Here is a 24,778-nt window from a genome sequence, read left to right on the forward strand (position 1 = left end):
CAGTAGGGAGTAGATAATAACATGGCTATATACAGTAGGGAGTAGATAATAACATGGCTATATACAGTAGGGAGTAGATAATAACATGGCTATATATAGGGAGTAGATAATAACATGGCTATATATAGGGAGTAGATAATAACATGGCTATATACAGTAGGGAGTAGATAATAACATGGCTATATATAGGGAGTAGATAATAACATGGCTATATATAGGGAGTAGATAATAACATGGCTATATATAGGGAGTAGATAATAACATGGCTATATATAGGGAGTAGATAATAACATGGCTATATATAGGGAGTAGATAATAACATGGCTATATATAGGGAGTAGAAAATAACATGGCTATATATAGGGAGTAGATAATAACATGGCTATATATAGGGAGTAGATAATAACATGGCTATATATAGGGAGTAGATAATAACATGGCTATATACAGTAGGGAGTAGATAATAACATGGCTATATATGGGGAGTAGAAAATAACATGGCTATATATAGGGAGTAGAAAATAACATGGCTATATACAGGGACTTGAAAATAACATGGCTATATACAGGGAGTTGAAAATAACATGGCTATATACAGGGAGTATAAAATAACATGGCTATATACAGGGAGTTGAAAATAACATGGTTATATATAGGGAGTAGAAAATAACATGGCTATATACAGGGAGTTGAAAATAACATGGTTATATACAGGGAGTAGAAAATAACATGGCTATATACAGGGAGTATAAAATAACATGGCTATATACAGGGAGTTGAAAATAACATGGTTATATACAGGGAGTAGAAAATAACATGGCTATATACAGGGAGTAGAAAATAACATGGCTATATACAGTAGAGAGTAGAAAATAACATGGCTATATATAGGGAGTAGAAAATAACATGACTGTATACAGTAGGGAGTAGAAAATAACATGGCTATATATACAGTCGGGGAAAAAAGTATTTGATCCCCTGCTGATTTTGTACGTTTGCCCACTGACAAAGAAATGATCAGTCTATAATTTTAATGGTAGGTTTATTAGAACAGTGAGAGACAGAATAACAACAACAAAATCCAGAAAAACGCATGTCAAAAATGTTATAAAATGATTTCCATTTTAATGAGGGAAATAAGTATTTGACCCCTCTGCAAAACATGACTTAGTACTTGGTGGCAAAACCCTTGTTGGCAATCACAGAGGTCAGACGTTTCTTGTAGTTGGCCACCAGGTTTGCACACATCTCAGGAGGGATTTTGTCCCACTCCTCTTTGCAGATCTTCTCCAAGTCATTAAGGTTTCGAGGCTGACGTTTGGCAACTCGAACCTTCAGCTCCCTCCACAGATTTTCTATGGGATTAAGGTCTGGAGACTGGCTAGGCCACTCCAGGACCTTAATGTGCTTCTTCTTGAGCCACTCCTTTGTTGCCTTGGCCGTGTGTTTTGGGTCATTGTCATGCTGGAATACCCATCCACGACCCATTTTCAATGCCCTGGCTGAGGGAAGGAGGTTCTCACCCAAGATTTGACAGTGCATGGCCCCGTCAAATGATGCGGGGAAGTTGTCCTGTCCCCTTAGCAGAAAAACACCCCCAAAGCCTAATGTTTCCACCTCCATGTTTGACGGTGGAGATGGTGTTCTTGGGGTCATAGGCAGCATTCCTCCTCCTCCAAACACGGCGAGTTGAGTTGATGCCAAAGAGCTCCATTTTGGTCTCATCTGACCACAACACTTTCACCAGTTGTCCTCTGAATCATTCAGATGTTCATTGGCAAACTTCAGACGGGCATGTATATGTACTTTCTTGAGCTGGGGGACCTTACGGGCGCTGCAGGTTTTCAGTCCTTCACGGCGTAGTGTGTTACCAATTGTTTTCTTGGTGACAATGGTCCCAGCTGCCTTGAGATCATTGACAAGATCCTCCCGTGTAGTTCTGGGCTGATTCCTCACCGTTCTCATGATCATTGCAACTCCACGAGGTGAGATCTTGCATGGAGCCCCAGGCCGAAGGATATTGACAGTTCTTTTGTGTTTCTTCCATTTGCGAATAATCGCACCAACTGTTGTCACCTTCTCACCAAGCTGCTTGGCGATAGTCTTGTAGCCCATTCCAGCCTTGTGTAGGTCTACAATATTGTCCCTGACATCCTTGGAGAGCTCTTTGGTCTTTGCCATGGTGGAGAGTTTGGAATCTGATTGATTGATTGCTTCTGTGGACATGTGTCTTTTTTACAGGTAACAAGCTGCGGTTAGGAGCACTCCCTTTAAGAGTGTGCTCCTAATCTCAGCTCGTTACCTGTATAAAAGACACCTGGGAGCCAGAAATCTTTCTGATTGAGAGGGTGTCAAATACTTATTTCCCTCATTTAAAATGCTAATCAATTTATATCATTTTTGACATGCGTTTTCTGGATATTTTTGTTGTTATTCTGTCTCTCACTGTTCAAATAAACCTACCATTAAAATTATAGACTGATCCTTTCTTTATCAGTGGGCAAACGTACAAAATCAGCAGGGGATCAAATACTTTTCCCCCCCACTGTACAGTAAGGAGTTGAAAATAACATAACTATAAACAGTAGGGAGAAGGAAATAACGTGGCTATATATGTGGAGTAGATAATAACAAGGCTATATATAGGGAGTATAAAATATCATGGCTATATATACAGTAGGGAGTAGAAAATAACATGACTATATACAGGGAGTAAAAAATAGCATGGCGATATATAGGGAGTAGATAATAACATGGCTATATACAGGGAGTAGAAATAACATGGCTATATTTAGGGAGTTGATAATAACATGGCTATATATACAGTAGGGAGTAGAAAATAACATGGCTATATATACAGTAGGGAGTAGAAAATAACATGGCTATATACAGGGAGTAGAAAATAGCATGGCGATATATAGGGAGTAGATAATAACATGGCTATATATAGGTAGTATAAAATAACATGGCTATATTTAGGGAGTTGATAATAACATGGCTATATATACAGTAGGGAGTAGAAAATAACATGGCTATATACAGTAGGGAGTAGAAAATGGCATGTCTATATACAGTAGGGAGTAGAAAATAACATGGCTATATATACCGTAGGGAGTAGAAAGTAACATGGCTATATACAGGGAGTATAAAATAACATCGCTATATATACAGTAGGGAGTAGAAAATAACATGACTATATACAGTAGGGAGTATAAAATAACATGGCTATATATACAGTAGGGAGTATAAAATAACATGGCTATATATACAGTAGGGAGTTGAAAATAACATGGCTATATATATGGAGTAGATAATAACATGGCTATATATACAGTAGGGAGTAGAAATAACATGACTATATACAGGGAGTAGATAATAACATGGCTATATACAGGGAGTAGATAATAACATGGCTATATACAGGGAGTAGATAATAACATGGCTATATATAGGGAGTAGATAATAACATGGCTATATATAGGTAGTAGAAAATAACATGGCTATATTTAGGGAGTAGAAAATAACATGGCTCTACAGGGAGTATAAAATAACATCGCTATATATACAGTAGGGAGTAGAAAATAACATGGCTATATACAGTAGGGAGTATAAAATAACATGGCTATATATACAGTAGGGAGTATAAAATAACATGGCTATATATACAGTAGGGAGTATAAAATAACATCGCTATATTTACAGTAGGGAGTAGAAAATAACATGATTATGTGCAGTAGGGAGTAGAAAATAACATGGCTATATGTACAGTAGGGAGTAGAAAATAACATGGCTATATACAGGGAGTATAAAATAACAAGGCTGTCACGGGTGTCGTAGGGATTGGACCAAAACACAGCGGGAAAATGTATACTCATCTTCTTTTTTATTTGAAAGAAGGAAAAACAAAATAAACACTATACAAAACAACAAATGACACTAAACAGTCCCGTCAGGTGCACGAACACAAAACAGGAAACAACTACCCACAAATCCCATAGAAAAACACCCCTCTTAAATAGGACCTTCAATTAGAAGCAACGAGGAGCAGCTGCTTCCAATTGAAGGTCAACCCAATAAACATTGAAGGTCAACCCAATAGAAATAGACATACTAGAACTAACATAGAAATAGACTAACAAAGAACATAGCCCAACAAACCCCAAAAGACTCTAAACAAACACCCCCTGCCACGCCCTGACCAAACTACAATAACAAACAACCTCTTTTACTGGTCAGGACGTGACACAAGGCTATATACAGGGAGTATAAAATAACATGGCTATATACAGTAGGGTGTAGAAAATTTCATGACTATATACAGTAGGGAGTATGAAATAACATGGCTATATATAGAGAGTTGAAAATAACATGACTATATACAGTAGGGTGTAGAAAATGTCATTGCTATGTATAAGCAGTAGAAATATGGCTATATATAGGTAGTAAAAAATAACATGGCTTTATATAGGGAATACATAATAGCATGGCTATAAATAGGGAGTAGAAAATAACATGGCTATATAAACAGTAGGGAGTAGAAAATAACGTGGCCATATATAGTGAGTAGAAAATAACATGGATGTTTATAGCGAGTTGAAAATAACATAGCTATATAATGGGAATATAAAATAACATTGCTATATACAGTAGGGTGTAGAAAATGTCGTTGCTATATATTGGCAGTAGAAATACACTGCTCAAAAAAATAAAGGGAACACTTAAACAACACAATGTAACTCCAAGTCAATCACACTTCTGTGAAATCAAACTGTCCACTTAGGAAGCAACACTGATTGACAATAAATTTCACATGCTGTTGTGCAAATGGAATAGACAACAGGTGGAAATTATAGGCAATTAGCAAGACACCCCCAATAAAGGAGTGGTTCTGCAGGTGGGAACAACAGACCACTTCTCAGTTCCTATGCTTCCTGGCTGATGTTTTGGTCACTTTTGAATGCTGGCGGTGCTTTCACTCTAGTGGTAGCATGAGACGGAGTCTACAACCCACACAAGTGGCTCAGGTAGTGCAGCTCATCCAGGATGGCACATCAATGCGAGCTGTGGCAAGAAGGTTTGCTGTGTCTGTCAGCGTAGTGTCCAGAGCATGGAGGCGCTACCAGGAGACAGGCCAGTACATCAGGAGACGTGGAGGAGGCCGTAGGAGGGCAACAACCCAGCAGCAGGACCGCTACCTCCGCCTTTGTGCAAGGAGGAGCAGGAGGAGCACTGCCAGAGCCCTGCAAAATGACCTCCAGCAGGCCACAAATGTGCATGTGTCTGCTCAAACGGTCAGAAACAGACTCCATGAGGGTGGTATGAGGGCCCGACGTCCACAGGTGGGGGTTGTGCTTACAGCCCAACACCGTGCAGGACGTTTGGCATTTGCCAGAGAACACCAAGATTGGCAAATTCGCCACTGGCGCCCTGTGCTCTTCACAGATGAAAGCAGGTTCACACTGAGCACGTGACAGACGTGACAGAGTCTGGAGACGCCGTGGAGAACGTTCTGCTGCCTGCAACATCCTCCAGCATGACCGGTTTGGCGGTGGGTCAGTCATGGTGTGGGGTGGCATTTCTTTGGGGGGCCGCACAGCCCTCCATGTGCTCGCCAGAGGTAGCCTGACTGCCATTAGGTACCGAGATGAGATCCTCAGACCCCTTGTGAGACCATATGCTGGTGCGGTTGGCCCTGGGTTCCTCCTAATGCAAGACAATGCTAGACCTCATGTGGCTGGAGTGTGTCAGCAGTTCCTGCAAGAGGAAGGCATTGATGCTATGGACTGGCCCGCCCGTTCCCCAGACCTGAATCCAATTGAGCATATCTGGGACATCATGTCTCGCTCCATCCACCAACGCCACGTTGCACCACAGACTGTCCAGGAGTTGGCGGATGCTTTAGTCCTGGTCTGGGAGGAGATCCCTCAGGAGACCATCCGCCGCCTCATCAGGAGCATGCCCAGGCGTTGTAGGGAGGTCATACAGGCACGTGGAGGCCACACACACTACTGAGCCTCATTTTCACTTGTTTTAAGGACATTACATCAAAGTTGGATCGGCCTGTAGTGTGGTTTTCCACTTTAATTTTGAATGTGACTCCAAATCCAGACCTCCATGGGTTGATAAATTGGATTTCCATTGATTATTTTTGTATGATTTTGTTGTCAGCACATTCAACTATGTAAAGAAAAAAGTATTTAATAAGATTATTTCATTCATTCAGATCTAGGATGTGTTATTTTAGTGTTCGCTTAATTTTTTGGAGCAGTATATATATATATATATTACATTTAAGTCATTTTAGCAGACGCTCTTATCCAGAGCAACTTACAGTAGTGAATGCATACATTTCATTTCATACATTTATTTTTTTCTGTGCTGGCCCCCCGTGGGAATCGAACCCACAACACTGGCGTTGCAAACACCATGCGTTGCAAACACCATGCTCTACCAACTGAGCTACAGGAATGGCCATAAATATATATATATTTATATATATTAAATATATATTCATATATATAGGTAATAGAAAATAACATGGCTTTATATTTGGAGTACATAATAACATGGCTATATATACAGATTAGAAAATAACATGGCTATATATAGGGAGTAGAAAATAACATGGCTATATACAGTAGGGAGTAGAAAATAACATTACTTTTTATAGGGAGTAGAAAATAACATGGCTATATATAGGGAGTAGAAAATCACATGTCTATATGTAGGGAGTAGAAAATAACATGGCTATATATAGGGCGTAGAAAATCACATGTCTATATGTAGGGAGTAGAAAATAACATGGCTATATATAGGGAGTAGAAAATCACATGTCTATATGTAGGGAGTAGAAAATAACATGGCTATATATAGGGTGTAGAAAATCACATGTCTATATGTAGGGAGTAGAAAATAACATTGCTATATTTTGGGATTAGATAATAACATGGCTATATACAGGGAGTAGAAATAACATGGCTACATAAGGAATAGAAAATAACGTGGCAATTTAAAGGGAGTAGAAATAACATGGCTATATATAGGGAGTAGAAAATAACATGGCTAAATACTGTGAGTATAAAATACATTGCTATATATAGGGAGTAGAAAATAACATGGCTAAATAATGTGAGTAGACAATAACGTGCAATTTAAAGGGAGTAGAAAATAACATGGCTATATATAGGGATTAGAAAATAACATGGCTAAATACTGTGAGTATAAAATACATTGCTATATATAGGGAGTAGAAAATAACATGGCTAAATAATGTGAGTAGACAATAACGTGCAATTTAAAGGGAGTAGAAAATAACATGGCTATATATAGGGAGTAGAAAATAACATGGCTATATACAGTAGGGAGTAGAAAATAACAAGGCTATATTCAGGGAGTAGAAATAACATGGCTATATATACGGAGTTGAAAATAACATGGCTATATATAGGGAGTAGAAAATAACATGGCTAAATACTGTGAGTATAAAATACATTGCTATATATAGGGAGTAGAAAATAACATGGCTAAATAATGTGAGTAGACAATAACGTGCAATTTAAAGGGAGTAGAAAATAACATGGCTATATATAGGGAGTAGAAAATAACATGGCTATATACAGTAGGGAGTAGAAAATAACAAGGCTATATTCAGGGAGTAGAAATAACATGGCTATATATACGGAGTTGAAAATAACATGGCTATATATAGGGAGTAGAAAATAACATGGCTAAATACTGTGAGTATAAAATACATTGCTATATATAGGGAGTAGAAAATAACATGGCTAAATAATGTGAGTAGACAATAACGTGCAATTTAAAGGGAGTAGAAAATAACATGGCTATATATAGGGAGTAGAAAATAACATGGCTATATACAGTAGGGAGTAGAAAATAACAAGGCTATATTCAGGGAGTAGAAATAACATGGCTATATATACGGAGTTGAAAATAACATGGCTGTATGTAGAGATTTGAAAATAACATGGCTATATATGGGGAGTAGACAATAACATGGCTATTGTGGTGGCTAATTTCTGCGTTACCAAATGAGGAGAGTTACAAACTTCACACACCAGTCAGAGTTATACTTATAACTACATCTTTAATAATTAAGAGCTTTTTTCAAAAGCCCTTTGACTTTCAATGATGCGCTATCTCTAATGAACCATTGAAAAGTGACTGCACAAAAGTACAAAGATCTTTTATAGCCAAGATACACCCCTCTCAACGTACATGACAAACCACAGATACATAGAATGGGTCACAAGGTTAAGTTTTGTATGAAAGATATCTATAAAACATAGCAGACAGCAACTGCTGTGTCAATAGTGTTCATTGTATAGACCAGTGTCTTGTCCTCCTACTCCAAACTGGAACCGTCTCTCCCTGGTACGGTATAGAACAGAACCAATAGCTCCATGTTATCTTGAATGCTCTTTAGGCTTTATTACCCAAAGACATCGTAAATCTCCTCTGTCAGTGCTATCTCATAGAGGCCCATCCTCAGTAAAAAACACACACATACACACATATGTATACAATGTTCCATTCTGTCCTCTTCCCGTTCTGATATTCTGCATAGCACCAGAGACATGTAAAAGACAAGTCTGACCTCTCCCCTCTCTGGGCCCCAAGTGACTGAGCCCCAGCTGAGGGAAAAGTGCAACTGAAAGACACCAGAGTCCAAAGGGATACATTCTAATGACAATTATCTCACATAAGCATATTATGCAAATAAAACATCTTAATTATCTATGTTACCCAACTAATTCTGATTCATCCGCCACACTATATACAGGGAGTATAAAATAACAAGGCTATATACAGGTAGTATAACATAACATGGCTATATACATTAGGGTGTAGAACATTTTATGGCTATATATAGGCAGTAGAAATAACATCGCAAATTATAGGTAGTGGAAAATAACATGGCTTTTTATAGGGAGTAGAAAATAACATGGCTATATATAGGGAGTAGAAAATCACATGTCTATATGTAGGGAGTAGAAAATAACATGGCTATTTATAGGGCGTAGAAAATCACATGTCTATATGTAGGGAGTAGAAAATAACATGGCTATATATAGGGAGTGGAAAATCACATGTCTATATGTAGGGAGTAGAAAATAACATGGCTATATATAGGGTGTAGAAAATCACATGTCTATATGTAGGGAGTAGAAAATAACATTGATATATTTTGGGATTAGATAATAACATGGCTATATACAGGGAGTAGAAATAACATGGCTACATAAGGAATAGAAAATAACGTGGCAATTTAAAGGGAGTAGAAAATAACATGGCTATATATAGGGAGTAGAAAATAACATGGCTAAATACTGTGAGTATAAAATACATTGCTATATATAGGGAGTAGAAAATAACATGGCTAAATAATGTGAGTAGACTAACGTGCAATTTAAAGGGAGTAGAAAATAACATGGCTATATATAGGGAGTAGAAAATAACATGGCTATATACAGTAGGGAGTAGAAAATAACAAGGCTATATTCAGGGAGTAGAAATAACATGGCTATATATACGGAGTTGAAAATAACATGGCTGTATGTAGAGATTTGAAAATAACATGGCTATATATGGGGAGTAGACAATAACATGGCTATTGTGGTGGCTAATTTCTGCGTTACCAAATGAGGAGAGTTACAAACTTCACACACCAGTCAGAGTTATACTTATAACTACATCTTCAATAATTAAGAGCTTTTTTCAAAAGCCCTTTGACTTTCAATGATGCGCTATCTCTAATGAACCATTGAAAAGTGACTGCACAAAAGTACAAAGATCTTTTATAGCCAAGATACACCCCTCTCAACGTACATGACAAACCACAGATACATAGAATGGGTCACAAGGTTAAGTTTTGTATGAAAGATATCTATAAAACATAGCAGACAGCAACTGCTGTGTCAATAGTGTTCATTGTATAGACCAGTGTCATGTCCTCCTACTCCAAACTGGAACCGTCTCTCCCTGGTACGGTATAGAACAGAACCATTAGCTCCATGTTATCTGGAATGCTCTTTAGGCTTTATTACCCAAAGACATCGTAAATCTCCTCTGTCAGTGCTATCTCATAGAGGCCCATCCTCAGTAAAAAACACACACATACACACACACATATGTATACAATGTTCCATTCTGTCCTCTTCCCGTTCTGATATTCTGCATAGCACCAGAGACATGTAAAAGACAAGTCTGACCTCTCCCCTCTCTGGGCCCCAAGTGACTGAGCCCCAGCTGAGGGAAAAGTGCAACTGAAAGACACCAGAGTCCAAAGGGATACATTCTAATGACAATTATCTCACATAAGCATATTATGCAAATAAAACATCTTAATTATCTATGTTACCCAACTAATTCTGATTCATCCGCCACACTATATACAGGGAGTATAAAATAACAAGGCTATATACAGGTAGTATAACATAACATGGCTATATACATTAGGGTGTAGAACATTTTATGGCTATATATAGGCAGTAGAAATAACATCGCTAAGTATAGGTAGTGGAAAATAACATGGCTTTATATATGGAGTACATAACAATATGGCTATATACAGGGAGTTGAAAAAAACATTGCTATATATAGGGAGTAGAAAATAAAATGGCTATATACAGGGAGTAGACAATAACATGGCTATATGCATTAGGGAGTAGAAAAAAACATGGTTATATATAGGGAGTTGAAAATAACCTGGCTATATACAAGGAGTAGAAATTAACATGGCTAAATACAGGGAGTATAAAATAACATTGCTATATATAGGGAGTAGAAAATAACATGGCTATGTACAGGGAGTAGAATATAACATGGCTATATACAGGGAGAAGAAAATAACCTGGCTATATACAGGCAGTAGAAAATAACATGGCTATATACAGTAGGGAGAAGGAAATAACATGGCTGTATATGGGGAGTAGAAAATAACATGGCTATATACAGGGAGTAGAAAATAACATGGCTATATATAGGGAGTAGATAATAACATGGCTATATACAGGTAGTAGGAAATAACATGGCTATGTACAGTAGGGAGTAGAAAATAACATGGCTATATATAGTGATTTGAAAATAACATGGCTATATACAGGGAGTAGAAATAACACGGCTATATATAGGGAGTAGAAAATAACATGCTTATATATAGGGAGAATAAAATAACATGGCTATATACAGGGAGTAGAAAATAACACGGCTATGTATAGGGAGTAGATAATAACATGCTTATATATAGGGAGTAGAAATAACATGGCTATATACAGGGAGTAGAAAATAACACGGCTATATATAGGGAGTAGATAATAACATGCTTATATATAGAGAGTTGAAAATAACATGGCTATATATTGTAGGGTGTAGAACATTTCATTGCTATGTATAGGCAGAATAAATAACATGGCTATATATAGGTAGTAGAAAATAACATGGCTTTATATAGGGAATACATAATAACATGGCTATAAATAGGGAGTAGAAAATAACATGGCTATATAAACAGTAGGGAGTAGAAAATAACATGTCTATGTATAGGGAGTAGAACATAATGTGGCTATATACAGGGAGTAGAAAATAACATGTCTATGTATAGGGAGTATAAAATAACATGGATATTTATAGGGAGTTGAAAATATGGCTATATATAGGGAGTATAAAACAACATTGCTATATACAGTAGGGTGTAGAAAATAACATGACTTTTTTTAGGGAGTAGAAAATAACTTGGCTATATATAGGGATTAGCGAATAACATAGCTATATATAGGGAGTAGAAAATCACATGTCTATATGTAGGGAGTAGAAAATAACATGGCTATATTTTGGGTTTAGATAATAACATGGCTATATACAGGGAGTAGAAATAACGTGGCTACATATAGGGAGTATAAAATACATGGCTATATATAGGGAGTAGAATATAACATGTCTATATACAGGGAGTAGAAATTAACATGGCTAAATACAGGGAGTATAAAATAACATGGCTATATATAGGTAGTAGAATATAACATGTCTATATATAGGGAGTAGAAATTAACATGGCTAAATACAGGGAGTATAAAATAACATGGCTATATATAGGGAGTATAAATTAACATGGCTATATAAAGGGAGTATAAATTAGCATGGCTATATAAAGGGAGTATAAATTAACATGGCTATATATAGGGAGTATAAATTAACATGGCTATATAAAGGGAGTATAAATTAGCATGGCTATATAAAGGGAGTATAAATTAACATGGCTATATAAAGGGAGTATAAATTAACATGGCTATATATAGGGAGTATAAATTAACATGGCTATATATAGGGAGTATAAATTAACATGGCTATATATAGGGAGTATAAATTAACATGGCTATATACAGGGAGTATAAATTAACATGGCTATATATAGGGAGTATAAATTAACATGGCTATATACAGGGAGTATAAATTAACATGGCTATATATAGGGAGTATAAATTAACATGGCTATATACAGGCAGTACCAGTACAGAGTCGATGCGCGGGGGTATGAGGTAATTGAGGTAGTTACTCTTTAATGCATTTGCCCACCAGGAAGAGACCATTGTTTGGTTAGGCAGTGTTGCTGTAGCGCTCATGTGATTATTGAGTTTGCTAAACAAATGGCCACTGGATTCATGCAAATAATCCTGATATCATTCTGCCAGGTAGTCAAAGGCTTCATTGTAGTTAACATTTACATTAGAGGGTTTTGGGGAGAGTCTTTCCATCTCTACCAGAAGACGGTTATCATTAGCATCATCGCTTACCGCTACACAGTGTAGACTAGGTACACACACACCACACACACACACACCACACACACACCACACACACACACACACCACACACACACACCACACACACACCACACACACACACACACACCACACACACACACACACACACACACACACACACCACACACACGCACCACACACACACACGCACCACAAACACACACCACACACACACCACACACACACCACACACACACACACACATGCACCACACACACGCACCACACACACACACACCATACACACACACACCACACACACACACCACACACACACACACACACACCACACACACACGCACCACACACACACACACACCACACACACGCACCACACACACGCACCACACAAACACCACACACACGCACCACACACACACACGCACCACAAACACACACCATACACACACACACGCACCACACACACGCACCACACACACGCACACCACACACACACACACCATACACACACCCCACACACACGCCACACACACGCACCACACACACGCACCACACACACGCACCACACACACACACACCACACACACGCACCACACACACACACCACACACACGCACCACACACACACACAGAGAAAGGGGCAGTCGTGTGCCATTTCAGAAATTTGCAAGAAAATAGGATTCACTGATGCATTTTGTTCATGTCTTGTGATTCACTGGGCAAATGAATGCCTTTTCTAATCCTTTCAATAGATTTAGTTGATTTCCTATTCATTTCAATAAAACATTTAATGTTGTTGAATTTCATTTTAATGTGTGGTTTCGGTGATTCCATCTGCGTTCTCCGCAACGTGTATTATGACTAAAAACACCGTCACGCATTAAACATTGGAACGAATGGCAATCCCATCCCAGACAATATACAGGGGCATGTTGAAGTGTCTGGTGAGGAGAAGGGAACATGTCGAAGTGTGGCCTTGTTTAGGAAGTCATCACTGGAGTGATTCAAAAATGAATTGAAATACACTCAGCCTCTCTAACTCTACGTGTCTCTCCACCTTTGTTTGTTTAGTGAGTATTCAGTTTTAAGTTGTGTGTGTGTGTGCGTGTGCGTGCGCGTGTGCGTGCGTACGTGGAGGTCATAACACAGCGTTGTGTTTTTCTGAGAACACAGACACACTCACAGAAATACAGCCAACAAATACACATATCCACAATATACTGACGTAAATATTTCTTAATTCACACACTGCAGTGATATTAGATATTCCTGCTGTTAGCTGATTTATAACTTACAGTCCAACACAGTTAGAAATACAAAACACTATACTGTCACACCATAACTTAAAGGACAATATTATATATACACACACACACACACACACACACACACACACACACACACACACACACACACACACACACACAATGTTAAAGTGTGATTGATTCTCAGTGGGGAGATTCTCAAGTGTTTGTGGTGGTCAAGATGCTCTCCGTCCATCTCCCCCCCATAGCAACAAGTGCAGTGCTTTAAAAACAGTCACACGTAAGAGTGTGAAATACAGCGATTGCCAGAGTAATGAGGTTTTCCAAAAGGCCTTAGTCCGTTCAGGCCACCATAATATTGATTTCATTCATGTTAATGCCACATGACAAGGCATAGCCAACTGTCAGCAACGGAACCAGGTTTTCTTTCCAGCTTGTGTGGGTGTCGGCGTGCCTGGCTTTCATATGTATGTGTGTGTGTCTCTCTCTCTCTCTCTGTGTGTGTGTGCGTCTCTCTCTGTGTGTTTGCCTGCATACGAGCCTCTATCTCTCTCCTCTCCACAGTCTAGTCGGAAGAATATTGGCCTCTTCTTCTAACACACCATGAGGGAGACGAACACTCCCAAGCATGAGCGCGTATGAATGGAATGTATAGACAAAATGGGCCCTGGTCCAGCTCTTTATACCCATAGCAGTGTAGAGGCCTAACGTTATGATAATGTCTAATTAATTGGGTGATTAATTATGGAATATAAAATATGGATTTTACAGTAAACAGGGCACCACCTATCATTTAAGTCGATGGGACTTTCTTAGCAAGCAGGGATAAACTGTACATGTCACAATTATAATCTAAAGGTTCTGGAGAGTTCTTTCAACGTCGGATTCAAAATCTCAGAGACAGTGATATTATTTTATAACAGGAAAAATATGTATTATAAAAACAAGGTAATACTACAGTACAGGATAAATGACTCAGTGACAGATTACGGCAAAATGATCAGCAATGATGAAGTAGTTAGAATGGGGAAGGGAGGGGAAAAGAGAGGAGGGTTTCTTTTAACTCAAGAGTAGGACAAGCTATCATTTAGGATGATTCTACATGAGACAAAGCAGGGAATTTAAGAGAGAGAGAGCCTGCATTGAATGCGCTTACGTGGAATTCCATTGTAGCTCAATCTCTGGCTGGATTCCCAAATGTCCTTTCAGTGGGAAAAGGGGAGAAAGTCCCTGTTCAAACAGTTCTTTGTCCGACTGAGATTCAAGTGAGAGCAGAGGACAATCGTTCAAATTCCTATATTGGTGTTTGGCCTCCGCTCATTGAGATCGGGGGGGGGGATCAATAATCAAGGGCGCTTTCCAGTTACCAACTACACTGACATCTGAGAAGCAAAAGCATTTCAGTCGTCCGTGGCTATTATTCACGCCACGCTTTTATAGTTCAGTTCGAATGGACAGCGTGGGCGGGGATAGGCTCCTTGCCTGATTGGCTGAAATGTTCCGTGGTCACTCTTAATTAACAGGAGGTGCCCCATGCCCAGGGAGGAGAGTCTTGTTCCGCTATTGATGGATAAATCCTTTGTAAAAAAAAAACGGGAAAGGTGGGTAGTTGTTCAGGGCATAATGTTCCCAACGTAATGATACAAAACATGACATGTTCTCCTTGAAATACAGAGAAGTTATTCCCAACAGGGAAAAATACACAGTATCATTGAACATTTCTACAGCATTATCATGTATCCTAGGATACGTCAGTATTTCCCCTCCTAGAACCTTCTGATGTTAACAAGAATGTAGATTCCATATGAATGGTCTGGATTCTGTCCATTTAGAGCAGGGCGAGCCATTTGGCAGGTCTCTGCTGTTACGGTGCCGTCCTGTCCTGGACAGAACGTTTGAAGGTGATGTTCTGCTGTTTAATGGACCTCTGGAGTGTTATCTTGTAATATATATATATATATATATATTTGAGACCAGTGTCTCATCTACAAGGGAAGCCTGTGAACATACACAATTTAATACATATCATGTAATATTTGTATTATCATTTTTTTTAACCTTTATTTAACTAGGCAAGTCAGTTAAGAACAAATTCTTATTTACAATGACAGCCTAGGAACAGTGGGTTAACTGCCTTGTTCAGGGACAGAAGGACAGATTTTTACCTGCTCAGGGATTCGATCTTCCAACGCTCTAACCACTAGGCTACCTGCCGCCTAATATAATACAATGTAATAATATCAATACAATACAGACAACAAGAAGAATCAAAACAAACACAAATCTCACATATCACCTCCCTTAGCAGATGGACCAACATTATTTATATAAATAGTGACGAGAAAAGGGCCCAAAATCCACCCATGCAGCAAACCTTTCGTAATATTGAGGAAACTAGATTTGATACCATCAGTAAACACATTGTGTCCCGTCCATTAGATAGTTATTGAACCAATCGCAGGATAACTGATCTAGGCCCATTTCAGACAACCTCTGAACAAGTAAAAAATGGTTGACCGTATCAAACGCCTTTCGACAGGTCGGTAAAAACAGCACAATGACTTTTATGTTCTTAACAATATAGCGCATCATCTAAGACAAGTATGGCTGTTTTTTGTTGGTAAAAGGGGGAGAAGAGAGGCTGGGTCGTGTCACGTCTTTTCATCTCTACCGTTGGCATGCCGACGGGCGAGTAGATGTGTATTGCATACGCTCTGCCAACCGCCAGGCATTAGGAATTGGCCTGGTCTTTCGTCAGCGTCAGTAATCCAAACTGCTCTAGAACCCATGTAGCAATACGCACCAAACTAAACAAGTCTCGTTTTGTTTATTTCACTGTGTTTATTTGTTTACACCTTTCATTTCCCACCGCGGAGTACGGGAGGTTTTAGATTGTTGTGTTGTTGTGTGTGTAGCCTAGACGTGCTAATCAAACCGGATAAGGAAGTGATACCTGGTGAAAGCTGCCTTTAGCTAATTTACCTGAGTAAGCTAGTTGATTCTGACAATGTGTCTATGAACAGATGTAAGAGTGTGTGTGTGTGTGTGTGTGTGTGTGTGTGTGTGTGTGTGTGTGTGTGTGTGTGTGTGTGTGTGTGTGTGTGTGTGTGTGTGTGTGTGTGTGTGCATACGTGCGTGGCTGGGTTAGCAGCAGTGTTTCCGTGTGCTCTGAGGCGTGTTAATAACAGCAGGCAGAAAGTGAACAGACAATGAGCAGACTCATACATTATCTGCCGTACAGGTACAGTTCTGCGTGTGTATGTTTGTAAGCTGTTGATGTGCCTGTAGGATTTAAACACTCGCTCCCCAATCCCCTCTTCCCTAAAACATGTATAAATATTGTTATATAAATTGTGCCTTCCTGTATTATGCTCATGCTAAAAATTGTATTCTATTCTACTGAGACATTTACTTTATGTTCGTATTCTTATCTTGTATTATTTCTTATTGTTGTTGCATTCTCCAGAAGGAACCTGCAAGTTAGCATTTCATTGGACAATGTATACCATGTGTATGCTGTACATACGACTAATACAACTTGAAACTTGAGGATATGTAGTATATGTATGGGTATTCATTAGGTGTGTGTGTTAGTATATGTATGGGTATTCATTAGGTGTGTGTATTATGAATCAAACTATTATCCCATTACTGGTATGCAGTTGCATTATTCCCTAGCTGGGGTTTAAAGAATAGAGTCTAGGTAAAGGTGTGCCTGTCTATTTTCTATAGTGCTTTTCCCCCTAGCTAGAATGGCTAAGTGCGTCCATGCCCGAGAGAGGGAGAGAAAAAACGAGGGAGAGATATTGCTGAGAGAATGTGTGTGTGTCTCTGTTTGTGTGTGTGTGTGTGTGTGTGTGTGTGTGTGTGTGCGCGCAACAGATGAGTGAAGACTCCAAATGGTTAAAGCAGAGACAGCCCTCCTCCCTCCTCTCCCCTCCCTTCCCTCGACCTCCTTTCCTCTCCCTCCGCCCCCGGTGGGTGTACACAGACAGAGGCTCAACCTATAGCGCGCCTCCCTCCCTTCTTTCAGCCCCAAGCCCCTCCCCTCTCCTGCCAGCAGCAGCACGGCTCCGAAAGAGAGTGCCTCAAACTTGGAGAGAGCGAGAGAGAGAAAGAATGAAAGAAAGAAAGAGGGAAGATTCCGTTTAGAAAGACAGGCAGCGGCAGAGAGGGTGCGAGAGCGAGCGTGGACCAACCACCAACCAGCAGGATGCGCATTTAACCACCCACTGTCCAGCCTAAGGGGAAAAAAAGATCCAGCATTTTTTCCCTCTTTTTTTTATTCCTCCCTCTCTCGTTAATGAGTTGAGCTTGAAGCCTGAGCTTGATGCCATAGAGAGTGAGAGTGTGATTGTTCATTGAGAGGAGCCTCTGTTCTATGTGCGCGTTTGAGAGAGTGAGTGGAATGGGAGAAACAGACTACTGCCAGTAGAACCACTGAAACAGACTGTGTGCCCAGATAGAGAGAGCGAGAGAGCGAGAGAGAGAGAGAGAAAGCTCCAGAGATATCTAAGGCAAGTGTTTTGTGGAGTGGAAGAAAAAAGGTGAAAAAAGCTCCAGGCAAGACACAGCGCAGCACCGTGTCTACCCAGCTTCATGCCTCTGTGATCGGGTAACGAGAGCAGCCAGGAGGGCTCTGACCGGCTCCTTTTAACCCTTTCGGGGAAGGAACAACTGGAGGATTTCTTAACCTAAGGTAACAGCTGAAACCAGTGTGTTCTCTCTGCTGCTGCTAATTGACCTGTGTGTGTGTGTGTGTGTGTGTGTGTGTGTGTGTGTGTGTGTGTGTGTGTGTGTGTGTGTGTGTGTGTGTGTGCGCGTGCGTGTGGTCAATGCAATGTGATTATTTGCAGTCAATTATTATTCCCATTGTCTCCTTAAGTGTGTTTAAATCATCTTCGAAAGGAAAGGAGCTGTGTGTGTGTTGAGGGGACCTGGACCGCATGTTAATACGCTTCTCTCTCTGTGATTCCGTGACTCCGGCACTTTGAGAGTTGATTGGTGAGAGAGAGAGGGAACGTTCCCCCGAAAAAAGCTCCCTCGGAGCTCGGCTGCCCTCACCACTGTCAGATGTTCTGAATTAGAGCGAATAGTTTTTGCGAAGCGGAGCCCAGTCAGTGTTCCTTTTTTTGCTGCTGCTTGTGGTCAGAATTTCCAGCCTCTCCAAATCCACCCAGGCTATAATACCAGGCAGGATGAGGGTGCTGGGGAGGGGGATCTCAAGGCTTTTTTGGGATTGGCTCAACAGCATAATAGATGAATTGTGTGTGTTGATGATTTAGATTTAAAAGGCTGTGAAGAAGAGGGGTGTTTGTTTATGTCATTTGTATGGAAATGTATATTTTCATGGCTATTTGGTGTCCTGTCTTATAAGATGTGGAAACAGGCAGAGGGTTAGTGCCGTTTGTAACACTCGTAATAATTCCCACTCCCGTCCTTTTACGGGGAGAATAGACCCTTACACTGCAGGATAATTGGAACCATATTTTTTGCGGGGGTGTTTTTGGAATTTGTCACTCTGTTACCTTTTCAATTAGCCTGTTGTACATCCCCCGGCCTGCCGCTGAGTGATGGAATGATGTAACGGACGGAACTGAATAACTGCATAACTGTCAGTCGGAATAAAAGAGTGAACGATGTCACATTTCACCAGCTTTGCGTTCGTAAACGTCGTGGAGACGGCCAGATGTTAAAAGATGCTAAACATTTTTTTTTTTGTATTATTTTAAAAAATGGACACGTCAGATGAGCTAGATAAAGAGGACGTCATGTGATATGCTTTTATGGTTTCAATATGTTCATCATCTGTGTGTTATAGAACTGGGATTTACCATATGTTCCGTCGGTTAAGGAAACTTCGATGGCACTGCCGTATTAAAAACAAGACAATAGGGAGGAGTACTGGGGGCGCAGCAACAATGTGTGCTCTCGTGCGTTAAAGACGCTGTGAAATTCCACCAGTCAGTGGTTCCTCTCAGGCCCGCTACCACTGAGAGGAACCTGTGGTGTCTCATAATGTCAAACAGTTCCCCCGATTTGTTAAAAACCTAGAAAGAAATGGGCTTCTCTCTCTCTCTCTCTCTCTCTCTCTCTCTCTCTCTCTCTCTCGCTCTCTCTCTCTCTCTCTCTCTCTCTCTCTCTCTCTCTCTCTCTCTCTCTCTCTCTCTCTCTCTCTCTCTCTCTCTCTCTCTCTCTCTCTCTCTCTCTCTCTCTCTCTCTCTCTCTCTCTCTCTCTGTCTCTCTGTCTCTCTGTCTCTCTGTCTCTCTCTCTGTCTCTCTGTCTCTGTCTCTCTCTCCTCTCTGTCTGTCTGTCATATTTCAGATCTGCGTGCCAAGGCCTCTGACCCTGTTCACGCCCCAAATGGCACCCTGTTCCCTATATAGTGCACTTCTTTTGATCAGAGCCCGATAGGTCGTGCACTACACAGGGAATAGGGTGCCATTTGGGATGCACACAATGAGAAATAAGCTGTCAGGAATTACTGAGGAGGCCGGGGCCATGTGCAAAGGTGTTTAATGTCCCTCTCACGCGGCGGGCCTTACTACATGGTTCCACTTTAACGCTCATACTAAGCCTTTCTGCTGATTTATGGCCCAGGACCCCATTCTTTGATTCTACACTACATTGATTTTGGAGAGGGGAAATAATGGTTTGCAATGTTAGACACTGAAAGAAAGAGTGGAGAGAAGGGGGGGGGGGGGGAACGGTAGGAGGAAATAGCCAGCTGAACCTGGCTGTCTTTCCTCTTCTCCCTCTCTTTCTTTCTCTTCACAAATGGAAAGAGATCGCCTAGCAACGGCGCCCAGGCTGTGCTTGGTGTGTGTGTGCGTGTGCGTGTGCGTGTGTGTGTGCGTGTACGTACGTGTGTGTGATATATACACTTAGTGTGTGCAGTAATCTGGCTGATGTACTGCATTACTGGAGCTATTACTCAATGAATAAAAGTTTTAATTGTGTTTGATACGGCGTCGTGATATTTCTCTGATTTAGCGCCTTGTAAAACAGACCAGGTCACCTTTCCTTATCCATGTATTTCTTTGTTTTATTGTGTTTTATTCTTGTTATTACATTGAAGGGTATTTATCGTAGCATAGGGGTTGCCATTATTTTTTTATAAAAAAAATGAATACAAATGATGCCAGTTCAGAGTCCCAGACCTACATCTTGATGGCTGGGGGGTTAGTGGCTCAACTCATTGTTAATTTATAGAGGAAAATTGGAAAAGGCCCGACGGATCCACTCCGGAGTAAAAAAATTAATTAAAAAAAAACGGGAAAAGAGGAAAAATTGGGATTGACGTCGCCATTGGTGAAAAACAGCATCCACGGCCTATAGGCCTACAGTCTATTGCGTCCTCATTAGCATAATATGTGGTTATTATATAACCATGTTGTGATGGAGGGATGAGATGAGGGATGACAAAGAGCAGTGTCCATGGGAATGGACATGAAAGGGGGGGTGAAGCGCTTGAAGGTTCATCGTCCGCACGGAAGAGTAAAGAGCTCGTTCTATCTCTTCATCTCTGTTTTTCTCTGTCTCTCTCTCTCCATCTCTCTCTTTCTCTCTCTCCAGCTCTTTGTGATTAAACGTAATATCTCTCCATGAATCCCTTTAGAACACCCCCCCCCATCATTAGATAGGAGTGATTTACGAAGTGAGAAGAGAGAACGAGGGTGTGTGTGTCTGCTGTTGAGGGATTCTGGACTGAGTTTGTAGTGTTATCTAGCTAGGTGTCCAGACGGCTCCGTGATCACTTCTTCCACTGATCTAGGAGGGCTAAAGAGAGGTACTGACTGACACTTCTGAAGGAGCACCTTCTCTCTCTCTCTCTCTCTCTCTCTCTCTCTCTCTCTCTCTCTCTCTCTGTGTGTGTGTAATTCTCCCCCCTTTTGTCTCTCGTTCTCATTATTTCTCTCCCCCTCTCTTCTCCAGCTCCGGTCCGTCCAGGGCCTCCAGAACTCACCATAACAACACATACAGTACATACCCATTAGCCAATCGATCGATTTTATTTGGTCATCACAGCTCTGCTCCAGATAAGACTTGGAGGAGGAGGCTTCTATTGTATATTGTTGCAGGCGGCTGTTGCAGGGAATGGTGCCAAACAGTTAAGCTATACTCATCCATTTGGGATAAGAAGAAGGCCCCTCAATGGGTCTTGCTGCTTCCAGAATATTCTTTGTGATTGCCTGGCACGGACCAAAGGGAGCCTGCTACAGATTGGACTGTTTGGCCGGGAGCCGGAGAGGAGCAGGGAAGGTTGGCCGGAGGAGGGTTTCTGACAAATAAACGGTACGCCGTCGATGGTATGCTAATTCCCCCGTCTGCCTGTGTGTGTGAGAAGACTTGTGTTTGGTGCGTAAATATGAATTAGATTGAATGCGTCCCAAATTGCACCCTATTCCCTATAATATTAATTCTTATTGTCCCAGCTCACTTTTTCTTTTTATAGGGAATAGGGTGCTATTTGAGAGGCAGACGCGGATGGAGATTTAGGTGCGTTCATTACAGCGAGGAGACGCTAGTGTGTAGGAAAGAGAAAAGATCATTGAGGGAATTTATTGAATTAACCTATTATTTATTTTCGGATTGTTTCTCTGAAATTCTTCATCTTCAGGAATAAAATGGATGTATTCCAAATCCTTCCAGAAGAAGAAGAATAGGCTATAATTTTCTTGCATTAATTTAGGCCTAAGTCCTTTAATAAAATACACATTTCAAAAATATATTTAAATGCAGGACATTTTTTATAGATATTGCAATTTAAATTAAAAATAATAAAGTATATAGGAATATATACCATTTAAATGATAAAGAATAAGGTTTAGTATAAATAGAAAATCCAGAATTGTTTTAGTGGTCACAATTTTTTATTGGCTATAAAAAATAAAAGATTTATGATTCTTCCAAAAATCAAATACTAATGAATTAACAATGATTAAAATAATAATTGTCCAAATAACAGCACCATATGTAGTTATATTTCTATTATCACCTTATACAACCTGCCGTAAATAAAATAACATAAGTATGTAGTAATTTGGGGCTGACAAGAGTGTGAGAGTCAGGGGAAACAGAGGTCATCATGGGGGTCAAACACAGGAAATGATCCTTGTGATGGAGTGGCCTGGCCCTATGGACACGCACGCACGCACACACACACGCGCACACACTGCTGGGTCATAAATCCTCATATGAATAATACAGGGACTATCCCAGCCAATCTACTGCCACTACATTTCCCCACAGTACCATTACAGAGGAAAGGATGTTATATACAGTCTCTTTGTGAAGGCTGCTGATGTTCTCCTCTTGTTTTCTATTGTTATCGAATTGAGATGCTAGTTATTTTCCGCTCCAGTTGAGAAGGACCCCTCGGCCGGCGCAGGTGTGTGAGTGTGTGTCGGTCCCGTGTGTGTTAGAGTTTTCCCTCTCCTGATGGAGGCAGACAGAGGTTGTGGCTGTGTCCCGGGCTGTTCTGGTCCGGGGGGACGGTGACAGAGTGACCATCCTTACCGTAGCGTGGCTTAGCCGCCAACTGAGCCCAGATAGAATAACAGTAGTCTCAGTTGAGGTGACGGTGATAAGCAGGGCCCATACATCACGGCTGAGAGGTAGCACCACAGGCTATCGCACGGGGACACAGGAAAAAGACCACGGCACATCTATTCACACAATGCCGATGGTGTCCTATTCTCAGAGTGCTGATCTGGCACCAGGTCGCCTCTGTCAGTGTAATTGTATTCATTATGATCTAAAAGGCCAAACTGATCCTAGATCAGCACTCCTATTCTGAGAGGCTTTGTGAATTGGGGCCCTGATCTCCTGAGCTCAGATATTATAACTGGAAAGCGTGAGGAAGCCGACGTTAACGCTAAAATGTCTTATTGAGACTAGTCAAAACTAAATTAGCTATTAATGTGGTCTACCTGAACTGACAAGGCTAACTCTAAGCTAATCGCTAGGTTGTATGGCTTGGCTGCGTAGCGTATGGTCTATAGGCCTATACACCTGGGAGTTAAATGGGTATGTATTAAATAGCATGTCTTTGTCCTTTCAATGTCTCGTCTAGCTGGTGGTTATTGGAGTTGACTAAATAAATCCTTGTCAGCAGAATTGTCCCCTGTTGGCCTGGTAATGTGTGGTAACTCCATTACCCGGTAGCCATATTACCCTTGACTCTACCTCAACGTTACGAGAGCACACGACACACACACACACACACACACACACACACACACACACACACACACACACACACACACACACACACACACACACACACACAACACACAGTAGCTAGCTCCATCTCTCCACGGCAACACCTGCCAGGCCTCTCTCCTCTCTCCTCTCTCTCCTCTCTCGTCTCTCCTCTCTCCTCTCCTCTCTCTCCTCTCTCCTCTCTCCTCTCTCTCCTCTCTCGTCTCTCCTCTCTCGTCTCTCCTCTCTCCTCTCCTCTCTCTCCTCTCTCGTCTCTCCTCTCTCCTCTCTCGTCTCTCCTCTCTCTCGTCTCTCCTCTCTCCTCTCCTCTCTCCTCTCTCCTCTCCGTCTCCAGTGAGGGGAGGAAAGAGGAAATAAAGCCTCCATTCAACGGCTCATAGACCGAGACGCCCACATGTATAATAGAACAGTCCAGTCGTAAAGCTTCAGATTCATACACCCTGTGTGTGTGTGTGTGTGTGTGTGTGTGTGTGTGTGTGTGTGTGTGTG

At 40.8% G+C, this 24,778-nt stretch overlaps 1 protein-coding gene across 14 annotated transcripts in view; it reads left to right on the forward strand.

The window, feature by feature from the left end:
* The window catches only part of LOC106602442 (teneurin-3), a 393,330-nt gene that overhangs the window by 159,138 nt on the left and 209,414 nt on the right, over window positions 1-24,778 (forward strand). For 2 of the 14 annotated variants that reach the window (XM_045716628.1, XM_014195096.2), the window contains exon 1: window positions 18,136-18,763. The exons of the other annotated variants lie outside the window; for them this stretch is intronic. The gene's annotated coding sequence lies outside the window, so the exon portion shown is untranslated. Of the gene's footprint in view, window positions 1-18,135; window positions 18,764-24,778 lie in introns of those variants that run through there. 14 annotated transcript variants of the gene reach the window in all.

This window comes from Salmo salar, chromosome ssa04, assembly GCF_905237065.1.
Source record: "Salmo salar chromosome ssa04, Ssal_v3.1, whole genome shotgun sequence".
In the NCBI taxonomy this organism is placed as follows: Eukaryota; Metazoa; Chordata; class Actinopteri; order Salmoniformes; family Salmonidae; genus Salmo; species Salmo salar.